This window comes from Dreissena polymorpha, chromosome 12 (assembly GCF_020536995.1).
Source record: "Dreissena polymorpha isolate Duluth1 chromosome 12, UMN_Dpol_1.0, whole genome shotgun sequence".
NCBI lineage: Eukaryota > Metazoa > Mollusca > Bivalvia > Myida > Dreissenidae > Dreissena > Dreissena polymorpha.
The window spans coordinates 21,356,754-21,368,335 of record NC_068366.1 but is presented as its reverse complement, the minus strand read 5'-3'; positions in this window follow the sequence as shown (position 1 = coordinate 21,368,335).

Sequence of the window (11,582 nt, the reverse complement as noted above, 5' to 3'; positions counted from 1 at the left end):
ATATTATAAAGTTAATTAATGAAAGTATCATTAATTAGTTGAATTCATATTGGCTTTGTTATTGAGCTGAAGACAGCTGTATTTGCCTGAGAATTCAACTAATTAATAACATTATAATGTTGTCCAGTTTTCGAGTCATCCAACCGCAAAGTTCACGAGCTTAAACAATTTTAACTAACATTCTTTGTAGCGGTTCATCTAAAGAATGCATAATTATGGCCTAATGAATGTACAAATGCCATTTACTTATATATTAGATAGCATATCATGAACCATCACATTGCTAAAACTACTACTTAGAGATAAATATCAGCAGCGATGCAGGTCCGAAATTCTTTTAACTCAACCAATAAAGTGATTTAGGTTCAGGTGAATCGCACTTCGAGCTAACGTTACCATTGCGTAAAAGCACGTGCTCCCTATAAGCAGAGATAAAGAGAGTTTCCCTTTTCTTATTAAGTTTGTGGCCACGCATTAGTATCGTCTTAATGATGCGATTCTAATGAGCACCAAACGACATAGGATTTTATAGAGGAGAAAGGTGTATATGCCACTTTAAGATCCCTTCGCTCCCGTTATTTAGAGCCCTGCTATAAGTAAAACTATGATCAGTTGTATTTTCATCTCTCTGAATCTAAAGTTACCACTAAAAACAAGTTTATTATTATAGGCAAATATTTCCGGTCGTCGCTTGAAATATATTTCTTTAGAAATAAGCATTTTAATATTATTTAAAAATTGCAACTATAATATTAATTGTATACATTAATAGTAATGTGATTTTTTTTAAACTAGCAACACCATTGGTTATATTTTATGTGTAATTAAGTTATACATAGATTCCCAATGTGTCGCGCTTGACTACGCACATTGATTCTTACTTCAAAATGTTTGGTAAGAATAGACATAATATACATCAATGCATTTCAGGTAAAAAACAAAACTCGGTTCTCAGTGTGCCCAATTTGTTGAAAGTCTCTGTAATCCGAAGTGTCCTTTATCCTTATCCTATTAAAAAGATGCTATATCTTCGTTTATATTTCATTGAATACTATCAAAATTTCAGTATTTGAAGCACAGTGATTACTCTACATGCTGGAATATCAAACAATTTCTTGCAATATTTCTAAGTAGCTTTACTTTGTTGAAATGTTTACTGGTCATCCAGTTCATGCTTTTTTTCCGACCGTATTTTTTTATTTTGGGGGCAATAATCAAGCATTCTTCCTTGATTTTTGTTTCTTCCAAATACAAAAGGATACACCATTTATCAACTCAACCATGTGCCTTGTCTAAAAAAAACTTATCTTTAGAATAGATCTATAACTTAAAAAAGAGTAACTTACCTCTCGCGCGTGGCTTTTATTTTTCTCTGTACTGTTATCGAAGTTCCATCGATTATCGAAGTATCCGCATTACCAGCGTGAAATATTCAATACTATATTACTTTAAAAAATGTTAAAAGAAATGACAAAAAAAAACATTTAAACTTTTGAGGAAAATAATTATTAAAGAATAATGAAAAATGTATTTTTCATTTATTTACAAAAAAAAATGTGTTAATTAACTCTTTATATAACTCTTTTTTCACTTTACACGTACATGCGAAGTACATGAAATTCATTTTAAAGATAAGTGACACGCTGAGACATTTGTTTACGAAATAATTAATTTAATGTCTGCAATCATTTCGTAAAGATTTCAGCATTAAGGACCTGTCGCAACATGTTGAGTGATGATGAAAGATCTGTTCCCTTGCATATTGTTTTAAATTTAATTTGCTTTGTTTGTTAGAAAGTTTAAACAAAAGCTTACGTCATTGACAATTGCCCTCAACAACAGCACATTAATCTTCATCTTTTGAATTATAAGGACAGAACGTAGCTTCACCTGATCATATGGACCTCGTCAGCGAAAATGGGTCCTATGCCATGGCATGAAAGACCCATTTTCGCATGACGTGGCTTATATTTTTGATACTCGTCTCAAGAATCGAATGTCATCTGGCTTTAAAACTTAAAAAGAAAAAGATAATACTAAAACCCAAGAAGAGATACTTCTGAGACCGATTCGCACAGGCCACCGATGTTAATAATGCCATTAACACATTATTCTAAAAGAACGTCGTAATAAGAAATGTTCATTATATATGCTCCTCTCTGCATCATATCTGCAAAGTTTATCTAAAACTGAAAGTAATAACTGGACTTCACAAGGATGTTATCAGTAAGACTGAATGTTTGAATTATTTTTTGTTTGTATTTTCAAAATTGCAAAAATGAGATCCTATTGTCATAAATATCAATAAACTTTTTGTGAAAGCATGTTACTTCATGCCTGTTTGGGATTACATGAACATTATACGGAGAGGAGGGTGTTACTTGATTGCGTGTATACATACAAGTATTTCAATTGCACTATTTCTGAAAATGATTATTAATTGTTTGAAATGACGTTATAATTTTCATTCTAGCGTGACTGAAGATCACAATGAAAAAGTCTACTTTTTAAAACATAATAAACATAAACATAATATTAAAGTGATATCCCATTATCATTTTAACATTATTTAAACATTTTAGTACATATGAAATACATTTTAAATACATTTTTTCAATTAATAGTTCAAATAAAAAATATAGACAAATTCAACCAGCAATCAAACATTAAGTTTGCATTACAAAGCAGATTGCTACGAACATGTGCATTTAACAAGTGGTGTTTAAATAAAGAAATAAAATGTAGTATTCATTTGAAAATCGCTTTCGCAAAGCAAACAACAAAGATTGCTATTTCAACAAAACAAAAACAAAAACATAGATGTGGTATTGTGGAAGATAATTGTTATGATTTTTCTTCAGTGCGCATCAATTGTTGGACGTTTGTCCGAGGCATCGTGTCAAACAGAAAGATTGATGCTATAGAAAAAGAGCTTAAACAAACAAGAGAAGATGTACGTTCCATATAGCAAAGACAATCTGGAATTTCTAGATTGCTTTTTCACAAGTGAGATTTTATTTATAAATAAATTAATAAACTAATAAATTTATTAATGATACAATTATTTATGTATTTATGTTTTTATTTATTTAGTAATACGCATTTATTTTTTAGTTTATTAAGTCTGTCTGTCTGTCTGTCTGTCTGTCTGTCTGCGTGCGTGCGTGCGTGTGTGCGTGCGTGTGTGCGTGGTGCGTGAGTGCGTGCGTGCGTGCGTGCGTGTATGTATGTATGTATGTATGTATGTATGTATGTATGTATGTATGTATGTATGTATGTATGTATGTATGTATGTATGTATGTATGTATGTATGTATGTATGTATTTATGTATGTATGTATGTATGTATGTATGTATGATGTATGTATGTATGTATGTATGTATGTATGTATGTATGTATGTATGTAGTATGTATGTATGTATGTATGTATGTATGTATGTATGTATGTATGTATGTATGTATGTATGTATGTATGTATGTATGTATGTATGTATGTATGTATGTATGTATGTATGTATGTATGTATGTATGTATGTATGTATGTATGTATGTATGTATGTATGTATGTATGTATGTATGTATGTATGTATGTATGTATGTATGTATGTATGTATGTATGTATGTATGTAGTATGTATGTATGTATGTATGTATGTATGTATTGTATGTATGTATGTATGTATGTATGTATGTATGTATGTATGTATGTATGTATGTATGTATGTATGTATGTATGTATGTATGTATGTATGTATGTATGTATGTATGTATGTATGTATGTATGTATGTATGTATGTATGTATGTATGTATGTATGTATGTATGTATGTATGTATGTATGTATGTATGTATGTATGTATGTATGTATGTATGTATGTATGTATGTATGTATGTATGTATGTATGTATGTATGTATGTATGTATGTATGTATGTATGTATGTATGTATGTATGTATGTATGTATGTATGTATGTATGTATGTATGTATGTATGTATGTATGTCTGTATGTGTATGTATGTATGTATGTATGTATGTGTGTATGTATGTATGTATGTATGTATGTATGTATGTATGTATGTATGTATGTATGTATGTATGTATGTATGTATGTATGTATGTATGTATGTATGTCTGTATGTATGTATGTATGTATGTATGTATGTATGTATGTATGTATGTATGTATGTATGTATGTATGTATGTATGTATGTATGTATGTATGTATGTATGTATGTATGTATGTATGTATGTATGTATGTCATGTATGTATGTATGTATGTATGTATGTATGTATGTATGTATGTATGTATGTATGTATGTATGTGTATGTATGTATTTGTAGTATGTATGTATGTCTGTATGTATGTATGTATGTATGTATGCGTATGTATGTATGTATGTATGTATGTATGTAGTATGTATGTATGTATGTATGTAGTAGTAGTATGTATGTATGTTGTATGTATGTATGTGTATGTATGTATGTATGTATGTATGTATGTAGTATGTATGTATGTATGTATGTATGTATGTATGTATGTATGTATGTATGTATGTATGTATGTATGTATGTATGTATGTATGTATGTATTAAGTATGTATGTATGTATGTATGTATGTATGTAGTATGTATGTATGTACTGTATGTATGTATGTATGTATGTATGTATGTATGTATGTATGTATGTATGTCTGTATGTATGTATGTATGTATGTATGTATGTATGTATGTTAGAGTATTGGAGCTCAATGGTCGAATAATCGGCACAATGAACAAAAAAGAGTAAGTGTGCCCGATCAAAATAAAGGGGACCAATCAAGGACCGATTCGGTACCTACGAAAGCGGCGCGGAAAATGTGAACTAGGGAAAAGGTCAAGGCCAAAAGCATGATGTTTAATAATGTTCTAACATGATTAATATTGTAACGTGAACATTTCTGGTAAAAAATATGCGGATGAAGTCCTCTTTAGGTATATATTTTTCAATCGTTTGATATAATAAGACTGATTGAAATACCGGCGTCAAAGAGTTTAAATTATACTTGATAATTTAACATATTTTGACCCTAAGACTTCGATTAGTACGTGCCTTACCGAAACGGTTTGGTTAAATAATGTTTGGCTTAAACTTATTTCATATGATCATTTAATTACAAGAAACTGTTTGTGATAGCGTAGTCTTTTCTATAAAAGCAATATATACGTTAGTATGGCTGAAGTTATATGTTATATTTGTTACGTATCACAAGACGGATCCTCGGTTTAGCGTAATTAATAAGAAAAAACGGTATTTAATCTATTGCCTATTATATCGCATAGATACATTATAGAAAACTTATCTGGGGATTTCACGCGAGAAAAAAAATATGCCAGGATACATTTACTGAATGATAGTTAAAAAAGCATTTTAAACGAAAAAGTTGCATTTAACTAAGATATTTTGTATATTTTTAAATATTATTATGCTATTGTTTGATGGGGGTATCACGTATTGAACTGTGCTGTACGCATGATATCCATATCTTCAATGAACGTTTATTTGATTGTAGGGATTTTCTTTTCACATGCATTACGAATAACGGTACTAGTTATTTAATGTTAAAAGACATTATATAATGGGCCTCATAAGTTAAGATAGGTCGTGGAACCAGTATCAGGACCAAGTTTTTTTATCTTACCTTATTCTCAATTCAGAGTTCGATGTAACCAAGTTAACGATTTGCTATACTTCACCAGTATATTTACTGAGATCTACTTAGCTGTCGGTGTCTTGTGAAGTTGTAAACTCATTGTATATCACACTTTGATGGTTATGTTATAAATCGAATATAAAGTGTCAAGAAGCTGTCGCAGTCAATGAATCCCCGCCACGGGTCCATTGTTGAAAGGGTACAGTAGATATAAGCGATTGCATTTTTGTAAAGCTGCAATCACAACGCCCTGGTATTTTGCCCTCTGGACAGAACATGTTGATTATCATCAAGGCTTTAACTCCTTGACAAAATAACGCCATCGATACACCTTTACAATATGTACTGAAGCTCTGGTGATAAGTATTTTGTAAACGTTTAACGAAAATCGCCCAAAAAATGTAGGAGTTGCGCACATAAGAGTGTGATTGACGGTTGCGCGCACGGACTGAATGACGCCGACCTTTTTGTGTGGCCCTACGCATTTCAGTTGGGGTCACAGATGGGTAGCTATAAATGTTACTGTTAACTATACTGAATATAAATTAAGGTTATTATAATAGCAAACCTGTAAATTGCAGTTGAATTGTGAACATTTGAACTTCATAGAAACAGAAGCATCTTGAAGGGATTGTATTTAAGTCACTTTAGTGTTATGATAAACTTTCATTCCCTAGAAAACACTCTTCAGCCAGACAGAGATGTTTGCTAGAATAAAATAACAATGCTCTTCAAGTACATAGTCACATGATGGTATTGTTCAGTTGTGTATGTGCTTCAGCCATCACTTAGTTTGCCTTGAATCATGGGCGTCCACAGGAATTATCCTAGGGGGGGGGGAGGGCAAGGGAAGATATTCCCCCTCCCACTTTGCCACCGGAGGCGTAACAATCTTTGAGAATTAGGCCACATAATGATATTATGAAGTATATCTGGAAGGTAACGAGTCAAGATTTCGAATTGATAAATTGACTGTATTGAAGAGATATAATAAACGCGCAAGTGACAATGCCAAATATACCTCGGTTCGAGTCCAAAATGAACTGATAAGTGTTTGTGAAGAGACTGTGAGTGATGATGTTGTTGCTGCAGCTAACAATTCAACTAGATTCTCAATCTTAGCGGATGAAACTGCTGATATCTCGGGAACGGAGCTACTGTCTGTCGGACTGAGAGAAACTCGTCATATGAGATAGTTCCTTGGATTTACAGCACTTGATGAAATGAACGCAGACACTATTGCAGAGACAATCATAACACAGTGCAAGACGTACGGTCAGAACTTGAACAAGCTACGCTTCACAGGCTGCGATGGATGCTCGACTATGGCTGGAAAATAACATGGTGAACAAGCCCGTATTAAAGACGATTATCATCTCGCCGTGTGTGTGCATTGTTCGGCTCACAGTATTAATCGTGTTTTAAGTGATCTAAATACAGTTTCTGACGTACGTAATGCCATTGAAATGTGAAAGCAATCGCTAAGTATTTCAGAGGCTTGAATACTTCTCTTCATGAATATACCAGCCGCCTAAAATCTTCCTTATTAAGAAGAAAAAACACAGTTCTTAAGTGTTGATTGAAGTGTGCAGGCACGATTTATCATTAATATTGATATACTCGCTAACTAATGTACAACATATCTTTTGTCAGTTGGCAGAGGATCCATTTTAAATTGTTTAATGTGCTATGTCAAAGAGAGCGTTACAAAATATCCACCTAAATGGTTATTGTTGTTTTTTTATATAGATTGTACATGTTCGTTATTTAAAGTTGCTTTTTAACAAATCCATTTTACTGAACTATGTCAAAATGTCCACACACTTAATACATTACTTCTTGTACTGACGAGATGAACTATATAAAGTTTGATGAAAATACTAAAATCCAAAATGGCTTTCAGTAGGTCATTTTGAATTTCGATCGAGAAAATACTACGCCAAATACATGTACTACTATACAATGTTTGAAGTTTTATAATAATATACAATTCAACAACATTTAACAAATCCAACAATAGCAACCATGTCAATGCCAAAGTGGAATTGAGAAACTAATCTGTAGGACAATCACTTTCTCAAATGTCAGGCGCACACAAGAGGATTTATTTACGATTGCTTTCGTATACCTTTACCAAATGCAAAAATAACAAAAAAATGCTGAAAATGGAAATAAGAAAACAACTAGAGCAGTATTTAAAGGAAACAATCATCCAAATGATTCTACAATTCCCTTAATTATGCGGATCAAAGTAAATATCATTTAGAAAAAAGCAACAACAAGATTATCAATGAAACTAATGGTTCTCCAGGCTAGACGATACACATTTGACCCTTTGTTTAGCGTCATTGGAAGGGTAGGTTTTCGGATTTCCGAAAAAAACAAACCTTTTTGTCAATACCATTTAGAGTTCGTGTTAAAAAAGACAAATGGTCCGCCAACATATCAGCCAAATATCTCAGCAGTAGTTAATGCCCATACGTTTGGTTGTTTTAACTGAACATTTGGTGCCATTTTGTTTCTAATGCAGCCAAAACTACGTTAAACGTGTATTATCATTTATTTAACATTCATATGCTTTTTATGATATACCTTTTGCCGGCTTGTGCAATCAATACCATTGATATAAATGCTAAAAAGTGCAGTTGTAGGGCATATATTACAATTATACTTTTGTCATCCAAAACATTTTAGAACCGTCTTTGTAGAAACAAAAATGTTTTTAATATTTATAGCAATATTGCAAAACGATTGGCCTTATTTTGAGTATAGGAAAAAGATAATAACGTTAACGTACAACATGTACACGTTTGAATGTATCCAGATCGGCTTTCATACTCATTTTGGGGGTAATTACTTATAGCTGGAGATGAATCGGTTAGTACTAATAGTGAACAATACATCCGTACTTCCATTTCAGCACGGACCAATCAAATTGAATGTATTGTCGAACATATTTAGGGACAGCTACGAAAAGCGGTTTAAAACGTTGCACGCATGAAGTTCGCATAAAAGACACGGTGTTGCTATTGACGTAGGATCTGTCATGTGTGATACCATCAACAAGGTCATCAATAAAAAGTAAGGTTTAGTTTTGTATCGTACTATGTACATTCGTGAAGCATACATCAATGACTTTTTTACTTTGAATAATTTGCTATTTTTCAAACTATTAATTTGTGAATTTATCGTCTTGATATCGACAGTTACATGTGTATCTTTATTAAAACAGTCCTTAATTTTAAACTCCAGAAACTTGTTACATAATAGTAAAATGTACTTCTGATTTCCATGGCACAAATATTTATTAAATCGAAATTGTCTTCGATATTTCTTATATTGTGGTCAATAAAACGCAGTTAGTGTTCTAGTACGTGGATTTTTAACAACTCGGCCTAAGCACCTCAAGATAAATTCATACGCATCACAACTCCAAATCATTGTGGTATTTTACCGATATGCGTAGAAAAACAACTTTTTAAACAAAACGCCTTGATAAATCTTACATTTCTGCGTCAACAACGACGGAAATGTTTCGGTTATTCAGTATAACACTGAAACTATATTTTCTGTTGATACTAGAAATATGTTTAAACAACGGTTTGTAATGAGAATTAAAGATTGCATACGCGATAAAAAATTGATCTATAACGTCTTAACAATTTATATATTTATAAAAAAATTATGCGCATGCTTAACTAGTATAAGTTCATCAGGGGCTTTATTTTGATTTCATGCACATCTAAATAATATGATGATATCGTAAAACATTAGTACAACAGTATATACATGCGGCTGGCAAGAAAATGAACTAGAACTAAATTATTTGTGAATGCATGCAATCCACTAAAAGTGTGTCATAAATACAATTAAATCACCAAGTACCTAGTTTTACTCCCTCCATTGATACAGACGGCATCTGACCTTCTCAAAAGAGAAGTGTCTTCCATCGATTTATGGTTCGAGCAAAGCAAACATTTTTTTTAAACGATAAACTACATTTGAAAAAGACAACAAATGACCAAAAGACAACAATTTGTTTGATTAAATCACAATACCAAAGCAAACAAAGCACGAAAGTAAGGTAAGGAAGATAAATTTATGTTGTTTACTTTTAGAATTTGCTAAACGCACTTTATCGCCATCGGGTTAATCACAAGCAACATTTGGATTCAAATTCACAATAGTAATAACAGATAATCGTCCGGTCGTAAATAATCGTATTTTTTTTATATATTATTCTTAAAAAAGAAGAAGTGACTCCTGTGCAACAGCGTGTAAAATAAAACGTACAATGTACGGAAATTAATGAACATTTCTATAGTGTAAACAATAGTTTTGAATACTACTCTGACAAATATATTTGTTTTTAGTTTTCAAAAATTACCCGTGTCAACAGTGAAATACAATAAAGCGCTACTATAAAGTGCAAATAATCTAAATTTTATCTACGGCAGCAACTTCATTCTTCCCATTTAGAGCGTGCGGTCCATATTCAGCACGCGGAGTCAATATAAGACAATTGTGAGCGGTCCATACACTCTTACTTGCCTATATCGTATTTTACGGACTTTAATCGTTCATATAGTCAAAGAAGGACACATTTATGAGAGAAACAATATACTGTGCTCGTATTTCATTACATGTATGGTAAAGCGATATTCTGTTGTATTTAATGTGATCGTTGATACTTTTGTAAATTATAGCAATAACCAAAATGTCATTGCTAGCTGTGGTCTTGTAACACAGATTTAAAGGGGCCTTTTCACGTTTTAGTAATTTGACAAAATTAAAACAAAGTAGTTTCAGATTCGCAAATTTTTGTTTTAGTTATGATACCATGCTCTAAAAAAGCCATTATATGCATCTTTTGACGATTTAAAAACCTGACAATTATAAAGCGTTGCAACGCGAAACGATTTAATAATTTGGATAGTTTTGATGTTGTCGTTATATTTTGTGAAACTACGAGGATTGCTTATATAAAGTATTAAATACATCGATCATGGTGTGAGCACGTATTGCCGAGTGGTCTAGACTTTTTACTCCAGGACTCCAGGGGTCAGTGGTTCGAGCCTTGTTGAGGGTTACTTTTTTAATTTCATTCTTGATTTTTGACTGGAGCTTTTAAGATCCAATGATTACATTTATCAATATAAAGCATTTAGTGACAAACTTCAATACATACCAAAATCTGTGAAAAGGTCCCGGTCATCAGTTACCTTGATGACCATATTGTTTGTGAAACTAAAATATTCTAACGACTTGTGGCTTGGAAATATCTTTCCCCGACCGAGATCGAACTTCGAACCTTTAACATTTTAAACAATTGATTTAATACGTTTAGCATGTGCAGGTTCTGAAATTTGTAAATAATTGCTAACATTGTGACTTAATAACCTTATCTAGTTAACATTTGAGAAAATAAAAAAATAACAATTTCATGGTGTCCTTATGTGTACATAAACAGCGATAGTATGGTGTGACTGTTCGTATTAAATGATGCAAGTCAGTATACGTTCAACAACCGTGCATATGGATCCCACACTTTGTTGTTGACGCGGGCGAGGCCCATTTAGGGCGCATGTATCTTGTTGATTACATTACTTCTGGACTTCGTGTTAAAGTTTAAAGAGCAAAAAAAATCTCAATGAATACTTTCTGGAGTCGTGTACATTATTGTTCAATCTACACAATAAAGCCGGTGTTACGGTCCTTTCCAGTTTACTGTCGAAACATTGACCGTAGACTACTAGCTGATTTGTTACATGAATTGTTATACTGTTCTGACAGTATCTGGGTACTCAATGCTCCTGTGTTTTTGTCGCCAAAAACAAAAAACAAAACAAAACGTGTCATACCTAAATTACCTTATATTACAAAATATATAA